The sequence below is a fragment of the Phalacrocorax aristotelis genome, chromosome 4, assembly GCF_949628215.1.
Source record: "Phalacrocorax aristotelis chromosome 4, bGulAri2.1, whole genome shotgun sequence".
Lineage (NCBI taxonomy): Eukaryota > Metazoa > Chordata > Aves > Suliformes > Phalacrocoracidae > Phalacrocorax > Phalacrocorax aristotelis.
Genome location: NC_134279.1, coordinates 80,774,518 through 80,784,823, shown reverse-complemented (window position 1 = coordinate 80,784,823; position 10,306 = coordinate 80,774,518). Strand labels below are relative to the sequence as shown.

General features: G+C 40.3%; 1 long non-coding RNA gene across 1 annotated transcript; it reads left to right on the top strand.

Annotated features, from left to right (window-relative positions):
• The first annotated feature begins 794 nt into the window (after positions 1-794).
• LOC142056977 (uncharacterized) lies at positions 795-2,671 on the top strand. The gene is made up of 2 exons (XR_012660503.1): positions 795-939; positions 1,841-2,671. It is a non-coding gene; the product is annotated as an uncharacterized LOC142056977 (long non-coding RNA).
• Positions 2,672-10,306: the final 7,635 nt, after the last annotated feature.

Here is a 10,306-nt window from a genome sequence, read left to right as displayed (position 1 = left end):
GGATGGATCCACTGCAGACTGCTCTTGGAACCATCTAACTCCTTCTCAGGCTCCCTGACGTTACACAGCCTTCTCACCGCCTCCTGCAGCTCAGCCACCTGCTGCAGGAGGTCCTCCACCTGGACGCACCTTTTGCTTGATGCCAAAATCCACCCTCATCCTCCATACCCTTCAAAACAGGAGAAGAGCAGGAGGAGGAACAGCTGCTGTGGTAAGTCTTTTTTGGTCAAGCACATACCAGAGAATGTCACTTCTGCAAAGACCTGACTTCTTTCAAGGCAAGGTCTTTTCAGGGCTGTGTGTTTTCCAAATTTATTCTTGTCATCTTTCCAGAATGGAGGATGCACAAAAAGAGATGCATTTTTTCAGGAGTTTGATTTTGAAGGAGTTTGTGTGCTTAAAGTAAAGGAGAAACTCACTCCTTATTCCTAAATGCAAAATAAACATCATAACGTGTGTGCAAAAAATTAAATAAATTCCAAAAGCTAACAATTCTGGATTTCTACTTGTCTCTGTCCTAGCATGGAGTGGAAGTAAAATAAAGTAATTTACTTTTTAATAAACCTGTTTTCATGACATCATCTGAAAGACTATGAGTTAATCACAGATCGGGTTTCTGACTTCAAAACTTTTAAAGATGCTCAAGAGGTTTTCAGTCACTAGAACTGTGGGCCCACATTCTGGAGCAAGGCAACTGAACGCCAGTCCCTCCATTAAATTTTGTGCTAGTAAAGAAAGAAAGTAAAGAAAGAAAATGAATCTAAAGTGCTTCAGTCCTGTAAGGCTTAAATTGCCTATTTTTCCACAGAATAGTTGACTGCAATGCACAAGCTGGCAAGTTTTCCACCTTACCTTACCAGCTTACTTCAGTGTCCCATCTTGGGAAAATCAGCTAAGGCTAGAAGAGAAGTACAGAAGAAGATCAGGTAAGACAAACAGGTGAGTTGTCAGAAAGGTTATTTGTCATCATTTTATCTGTGGTTATTTTCTTATAAGGTGGATATAACCTGGACTAATGTAAAATTATTTTCAAAGTATGACATATACCTTGGATAGTGGTCATTGCTAGTTAATTTTCTATACTAATTTGCACAGACATGCATTTCACTAAAGGGTGTAAATGAATTTAAATCCATCACTTTCCTCAGTGGCAGATTAAATACTGTTAAACCGGTTAGGCTGATTGCTGATGAAAAGCAGACCTCAAGTGACAGCCAGTGATTCTTCAATTCTGACTAATTTATTTTTTCTCTAGGAAAACATAGACTACCAGTTCAGAGACTCCTGCATGAAGGAGAATGTAACTGCATTTGGTGGGTGTTTGTGCCAGTGATTACGTATGCTTAGAGAAAAAAACCTAAGTAATGTCACATTGGAGTTCTGCTAGCTTCAGCTTCCAATTCGTTACTACTTTACAGAACAGAAGATTAGCAGAAAACTAGAGCTTGATTCATGCCTGTGTACTAGTGAGATCCAGATCCAGCAAATTCTAGCACCCCCATGATAGAGGGGGATTTAAATTTATTTTCCAACCTTAGTCACCTGACCTTGGTCGGAGTTACAAAGGTTAACTTATTCTGTCACATACATCACTTGACAATGTTATTGCTCTTCCTCCCTCAAAAAATTTGAAAGGGAATACCACCTCCTTAATGTTTTTGTTATGATAAAACTCTAATGAACTACAAATGGATAATCTTCAGCTGTCAGTGAGCTGCATATTTATTTGGACAGGTCTCACTTTTTGAAATGTCTGTGAGATGTTTCCAAGGAAAATGCCCTGCTTTTTTGCTCTAACATTAATTCATATTTTCATCTCCTTGTCCTCTTTGAAATACAGTACAGAAATCTCTGTCAAGGATCAAGACTCCAGTAAACTAAATGCTGAACCTGAAATCACTTAAACAAACAAAAAGGCCCTGTGTACATTTAGTTTTTACACTAGAGGTCTCAGCTCACAGCTGCCAATGGAAGAGTCAAGAGCGGCTAAAAATCTAGGAGCTAAGATGTGTCTTACTCTAGGACGGTCATCACACCTCTTTAGTAATGCAACTCGTCGTGGAGAGCAAGGCATCCTTCGAAGCGATCTACACTCAACAGGAGATGGAGGACTGCAACGGTAGCCCTGGACTCTTGATGCTTTCTTCTCCCCTCCCCCCACCATCTTTAAAGATATTTATCTCAACGTGATTCTTTTTTCTTTTTTAATCATTGCTGTTCCAGCAGCCCCAAGAGCATTGAGCAATGTGGAAATGCCACACAGTGAATCATATGGTGCGTTTAGCCAAGCTGCTTAGTAAACTCCATGGCTTCCACATAAGGTCTTTCCATTATCTTGGGATTGTTCTCACGCTATACAAGCGGTAAACTTAAAGTCACATCTGCTTTGCTGACCTTGCCTGAAGACTGAACATTGTTTGCGTGTTCTCTGAATTGGAACACGCTGTGTAGCTCCTGCGCTGAAGCGGGAAGGAAATATTTTTCTCTATTTCCTGTGTCCTGTATGAACTTTTCCATTGTAAAATGTCTGCTATGATTTTTTTAAAAAATAAATTGACAGGAAATCAATATTTTTCACCAGATACACTGGTTTAAAATTCACCCCAAGGAACAATGTGATTTTCAGTTGGTACGGGAGCTTTAATAAAAAAGCAAATCAATGGATAATGGAGACTTGGGAATAGCCATAACCATCATTCATTGGATAACGTATCATATGTGTTATTAAAGTCCCTACTGCAAAAGACTGTGGATGTATCACTTTTGAGCAAACTGAAGGCTATAGGAAAGTTAAAATCAAAACGTCTCTTTTTAAAAGCAAACCAGGTTATAAGTGACAAATGCATACCTCCAGCCTGCCACATTTCTGAGATTCAGATGCCGTTGTGCCAGCAAGTTAGACACACTAAAAGGCAACCCTACCATGGGAAAATTGCTGTCTAAGTAGAGGAAACAGACAAAAATCTGGGTGAGCTCAGTCATTCCTTCCCTGTTTGTAAAAGCCTCACTCAACAAGCTAAAGGGTTACATCCAGCAGAAGATAGATGCTCTCAATAGGTTTTAGCTCACCTAAGTAAAACTTCTTGATGTAAGATACTGGGCCTGATGCAATCTTTGAGAGGCTGAGTTGGGGCGGGGGGGTGGGTGGGGAGAGAGAAGCCTCTAGACAGTAGCAGTATTTCATCTAACTTAAGATACAACAAGTTGTACCCTGGAAGAGTGTCTTTCTACACAAACCTTAGCTTAGCTGGCAGTCTTTGACAGACAGCCTGCTTTAAAAGGAGATTAATAGGTGAAATGAACACAAAAGAGTCACAACATCTAACTTGGAGTTTCCTGACTCCTGAGCCCTAATATGCTCAGGAAAAAGAGCTGCCTCCAAAAGGGATATTCAGCATCTGACAGACTGAGGGTGGTAGATGTCAGATGTCAGAATAACCTCCAAAGTGTCTTAAACTCTTCTTTTTCCATAGCCTTGGTGTGTGGCGCTCATACACAAGGAGACCCTTACTAACTCGGCCACCTCTTCTAGCACTAATGTGTGCATTTTGCTTTTAAAAGAATGAAAGAGGATTTATCTGCTCTCTTCGGGTGCTGCAGAAAGAGAAGAAAATTGCTGCCCCCTTTCAAGTGTATTCTGGAAAGTAGAAAACCTTCCAGCCTCTATCATCTGTGGAGGTTCAAACTCTCCCATGAGGCTCCACTAATGGCTTTGTCAGCAGACAGCCTACGTGTTGGGGAGACAGGGGAAGAGCATTCTTTGCCTATCATGCTGAAACTGGGCCTTTATGCAGCAGATCTGGGATTAAATCTTCTCTGGATCAAAGAAGGGTAGCAGGAAGGCCATCTGCTAGCCAAAGCAATAGGGCCGTCACCTGAAATGTGGAGGTTGGTTTCCAGTTCCTGTTCCAAGGGCTATTTATAACTTTTTATCTAGTAACTTTTAAAAGATTGATTATGATTACATGCTGTCCTTCCTATGCTTCACAAACAGGTTGGAAAGCCTGGAGCTAAGATATCGGCTGGTCCACTATGGAGAGGCATAGCTGGAGCCAGCTGGGAGATCAAACATCAATTCTGTCTCCATCCGAATGTAATTATGTGACAGAGGGGCAGGAAATCTCTCGCTCTTGGATTTTCAATCTAGCAACATTTGTTGGAATAAAACCAAGTTGCACTGAGAGGCTGCATGAGATCACATGGACACAAGCTGCAGGAACAAGTTTCTTTCCAAAGTAAACCCTTATGGAATGAACTTGGGTTTCCAGTTATGGGAAATTATTATACAGTAAACTCTTACAGAGTTGGAGACATGGAGATGTTGGGTGACATATCCCATGCCTGCGTGACATGGATCTGCGGGCTAAAGCCTGTCATTTTCCCTTATGTCAAAGACCTTTCTGTTTCTCCTTCGTTTATCACATGAACGTAAGAAAGAAACCCATAAACCAAGTTTATTAGACCAACACTGTACAAAGCAACTATTGATCAAATCTTGCTTTCAGTGAACTCATCTTGAAGATACTTAAAGTTTTAAACAAAATTAAACTAAACAAAATACATTAATGAAATAAAAATTATGAGCATTGCTTCATCTCTGGGACTCTGTTCTTTGGAAAAAGCCAAACCCAACCAAAACAAGTTCTGGAAAGGTTTATTATGAGTTTCAGAGGTGTAAAATATTTGCCACACGTTCTCACACGTGTGCTTTGCTGCTAATGTTCAGTGAGTAGCAACCTCGAAGCCAGGCTTTAAAACATACCAATTACTGAACTTTTCCTGATTTCAGGTTACAGGATCTTGCCTGAGGTCCTTGGAAACTTCCACGCAAAATCAGCAGTGTGTATCTGTGGAGGGCAGCTCTACTCTACTGTCTTAGTGTCCGGTGCAGAGATCTTTGAGAGACTGGGAAAGAGTCTCAGAGCCACATGGAGAAACTGGAAAAATAAATTATTTCCCTTTGAATTTGGAAGGGGGAAAAGTCTGGGCACTGCAGAGGAAAACAGCTGAAAGAAACCCTCTCACCCTACACAGTGTGATGCTTGAAGACCGAGGATCTGCCCTGGCTGTGTTGAAGCTGAGGGAATGAGGGCAAATCTGGGGGATGGCACCTGAGCACACTCTGCAAAAGTCATGATTAGGACAGGAAAATCAGCTGGTTTGGAATCAAGCAGGTAGGCTCAGGAGAACAGTAGCTATCAGTAGCAGCAAATGTAAAGTAAAAAATATCTGAATTTCTTTACTGATTTTACACAGGATAGCTACAGGTAACACAGAGATGCTCAAGAATAAGCTTAAATTTCCAGAACTACTGTAGGCAATATCAGGATGGTACTTTGGATTACTTTATCTTTTGAGCACCTAAAGATTTGTATCTCACATCTATTTTGGGATTAATACTGGCTGTATGAAACGCAGTATCTAAAGGATTGTTAGCTCACTATATGGAGAGTACAGGTTATCTTAAAATCCTAGTTCTCTGTTCTTGAAATTGTAAAGTCTATCATGTCACCAAATAAAATAGGCTTGCATAAACAGATTTAGATTAAAGGAGCCTGTTTAACAGCACCTGTTAATGTTCAGTCACAAATCAGAATTAATTTTCCCCGTAAAAACTTTAGAAGAAAGATCTATTTGAACATGTGAGAGCTGCTAAGTACCACTTTCAATAGTGCGTTCAAGCTTGTCATAACTGAATTCTATGTGAAAGCAGTAAAAAGGCACACTATTAGAATATTGTCCCTTACTTTCACATATATATGTGCACACAAACGCAGAGAAATAGATTTTTCTCTCATCATAGAAAGATAATGACTCTACACTGAGGATGCGCGTACTAGTTCAGATGGAAAATCCAAAAATCACTGGGGAAAAGAAAAGGTTGGCAGGAGGCCACAGAGATTGTTTACTATGTCCCCCTTTGAGAGGTGTGACAAGCCTGTCCTCTTTCCAAGGGATTCCTCTCACTGCTGGTGCTCTGAGTCCCCGTAGACACAGCTTTACCCAGAAGGGTTTTGTTGAGCCTCAGGGCAAATGAATTCTTAGGCTTAGGATTTTGTTCATGTTTTGTTTTATGACATGTCCTTTCCAGTGACAGGAGCATAGTTTTACCAATTAAAGTAATCTATGGAAGCCAGGAAGCAGGGAGGACTTCTTGTCCCCATGGCTCTCCCTGTCCCTGCTGAGGTTTAATAATGTCAAATATAGCTGTAGTGCTGTGGCTCCCGCAGGGTGGTTATTTAAACAGCTGCAGACTCCTGAGAAAGGCCATCCATACAACTCATCTGCCACCATCTGACCAGAAATATTTGGAACTGGCTGCCCAGAGTCAATATCAGTTAAGATGGACACTGCCAGTCCTGACCAGATAAGATGTGCTCCTGAACAACTGTTACTTTCTGCATGACAGGTCCATTCTCTCCTCATGGAGGACATCAGACTATGGATGGACTATCATCCATACCATGCCTACCCATAAACATCCACCTTGCAGACCAGACAGTTGGAATAATATATTTCATTGACATTTTACCTCTATACAGTCATATTTTTTTTTTAAGACCTTCAATCACATGATGTGCTGGTTGGGTCATTCACTGCTCGGTATATGCTTAGTACTTTGCTGCATATCATGGGTGCAAATTATGCAGGATGCCCTAAGTCTCCCTAACCATGGGATGTGTCAGGAAAAGGGCTTGGTATCCCACTAGTTGTTGGACTGAGGAAATGCTAAATTCCTGCTTTCTTCTTCTCAGTTCATTTAAATAGGATTCACAGAGTGGAGTTATCTGTAGATTACCGGCTGGCTTATAAATCTAAATAATAATAATAAAACTTGGCACTTTCTAAATTCAGTCTCCAAGCTTTTATATTTTATCTTCGACTTCTCTAAAGACAATAGACACTTACTCTAAGTAAATAATCCTGTTGTGTTTTCCAGCAGAAGTCCCTAGAGAAATGTGTATTTTCAAGTGAAAACATCTTCTGAAAGCTGAACTTGCCCTCTCACTTATTCAAGGCAGAAGTTCAGACAAAATAGGACACATTTATTAATGTTCTTTCTGTCAGGTAAGTACAATCAACTGGCATATGAAAATTGTTCTGCCATTAGTACTGCCTCATGCATGTGCTAGTTTTGCTAAAATTTGCCACAATAACTTTTCATCTCAGAATGTGTAGAACAATATTCTCTTTTAAAATAAATGAAGTTATATAAGCTTAGCTATTTGCTGTGTGTCATAGCCATTCCTTCTCCACAGAGTATAAGTACTCAGATATTTTAATGGTCAAGGCACAGCAGTGTCTAGATACACCTTTAAACAGATCAAATAGTGCTTTATACATTTCAGTAAGTCTGGGTCTTTCTGTGTCTATCAAGTGTCCTCACTCATTCCTACTATTTTCAAGAACTGGAGCACAGAAGCCCATCCTACTGGGCGAGCTAATAACAGCAAAGGATGACTTTCATCCGTGCTAATATGAGATGATCAACTCATGTGCACCACCAAGAGAACCAGAATGCTGAGGTAGATATCCTCCAGTTGGAAGATTTTAGAGACCCACACCAGCGTTTTTCCAAGTCTAGGAAGACAAAAAGAAACAAAACTCAAGGAAACTTCAGAGGATAAACTATCCAGCAGATCCCTTCCACATTTCTGTTAGTCCATGCTGAGCCTAAATCCAATGCTCTTGCCTGAACATATAGTTTATCACACCAAGAGCTAAAAATACTTCTAAGTAGATAACTTAGGGCTAATATAATCAAAAACCAACTCTTTGAGATTTGAGAAAAAGTAGCCTGAAGCAAAATGCTATTCTCTCTTTTCTCCTCTTTTTTATTCAGTGAAAATGCAAATCATTCAAACAAGTCTGTTCGCCCGCAGCCACAAAGGACCAGCATGCCCATTGGCCCAGAGTTTTTTCATCACTTTTCTTCCAGCCTAATATGGATAATTCAAGTCAGAACTTCATGTCAGGAAATTATTCTGAACACCTGAAACATTTTCAGATCCCTTCCTCTACTCTGTGCACTTGCCTCAGCAAGTCCTGTATCACACAGCTTCTTTCCTGGTCACAAGAGCCAAAGGCAACTAAGGCTACTCTGACCCATGATTCATTGACCAGCTGTGGCTGGTGTTGTGGTGATGGAGTGGAAAACAACCTGTAGAGCTGTGCTTGCATCTTAGGGTGGAAAGTACCTAGAAAATTTCAGGGCATGGTTTAGGAGACATGGGGGTGTTGGGTTGACAGCTGGACTTGATGATCCTAGAGGTCTTTTCCAACCTTAATGATTCTGTGATTCTATGATTCTAAAAACCTGAAAGTCAGATTAGTGAGACCTGCTTCACCTGTAGCTTCATGCCTTGTCTCCTCCTCTGCTGTGTGACCCATGTCGCAGACATATGCCCTGTCAGACAATCAAACTCAAAGCTGTCTCTGGCACAGGGAAATACAAAGCTTGAGTGGCTTTACTGGGTTATATGGTTAAAAGAGATCATAACAGGAGGAATGTTTGAAGCCATGTTTACTTAAGACTAACCTATAAAGCCTGTATAATTTGCCTTTTTCGCCAATAGGTGGTGCCAATAATTTATGCATTCATGTTTTCTGCTGGGCAAATGACTCGGAACAGATAATTTAACGGCACTGACTGCAGGCAGACCATCTGTAGGGAAGAGTTTTGACCCAGTAAACTCGTAGGAAAGTGGATTTTGTTGAAGTAGCCAGAGCATACATGTGAAAAGCAGTGAGGAGAAACCCCCTATGTTTCAGGGCAAGAGTCATGTGGCTAAACTAGAATATGCTCCTTTGCATGATACAGAAAAAAAATTAAAACCTCTTCTTGGCAGCACATACATCATCATGTACATTAATCAGCATGGTGCTTTCAGAAATGCCTTAGCCTTTCCTTTTGCACTAAGTCAATAGTAGTATGTCAGAGAAGGCAAGAAGAGAGGTCAAGAGGGAACGTATTCATTCATTGAAAGTAAAAATGTCAAAAAATATCCCCTTGACAGAGCCTTTTACATCAAAAACCCACAGCTGGCATTTCTGTTGGGATACCCATCAATTTTAGCTGGACAGCAAAATGCCAAGGCTTTCTTCTTCAGGTTGGATATTAAATTCCCTGTTTAGAATAATTGATATTATTACATGCTGACATATTCTATAGCTGGAAGAAGGACTGGATGATGCCTGGAGAAATCTAAGGGTGCCTGAAAGCAGATTCTAGAAGTCAAATCCTTAACTTGAAGGTTAAGTCTAGTTGGCTTTGGAAAATTTTTATCATTAGAGGTCACTAAGTTTAAGTTGAATGAGGTATGCTTGGGTATTTGTAAAAGTGATACCATTCCCTGGCAGGAAGAGGCATCAGACAAACTCTCAGCATCGCCTTCAGCAGTACTTCTGTGTATCACCAAAAAATGTACAGTGAGTTTTGCCCTCCCAAACTGAGTAAGGAGGAGACCCTTTCCTCCATAAATCTCTGACTTCTTTTTTTTGGAAATCCTGTTTCTTTGCTGCCATCTCACAGAAAATGTCTCTCTATGTCTTTAGTGCCGTTAATTAAAAATCAGTGTCCTAGATCCTGTGCTGAGTGTCGGGAAGCAGGGGAAACTGTGGTCCTGCTTCTTGGCCAAATCCCATTTACTGACCCAGTGCCTTGACTGTCAAACCTGGAAAACATAGCAATTTCTTTTGTTGTTGTTAATTTACTACTAAAATAAGTTTTTCTACTCCCTGTGGTTGAGTCACAGTGTACCAGGCAGCTTTTGCCAGATATTTTTGTGTGAAACTCACAGCAGATATACTATTTGAAATAAAATTGTACATTCACAGTGGGAGAGTGGCTGTAGAGAAACAGGGCATGAACTCACAGCCACCAATGCAAGAACATTTATACCATTTAGGCAATGGGTGTAACTGTTAGACAATTCACAGCCAGGAAGGGGTACAGTTTTGAAACTTCATGAAGTTTCCAAAATTAAGGCAACCTGATGTCCATGTATGTAGCAGCAATCTCTCCAGACACGCTTTTTCTTAAAAAAGAATTAATCGTAATGGAAATTTAAGGCATTGAATTTATCAGAGTTTTCCTTTCACACAGCTACAGATCTAACCCACTGGCCATTGCTTTAATTAATTTTGGCTGGAGTGTATCTTGATAACACAGTGTATTTTTGTGTGTTTACCTCTTATTTTTAACCCATGTTTGAAAATATTGATAGTTCTTTACTTTTTTGAAATGCCCATTTGTGTCAACCACGTGCAAAAAGTTGTATAATACTGAACTTTTTCTTTTGGATGG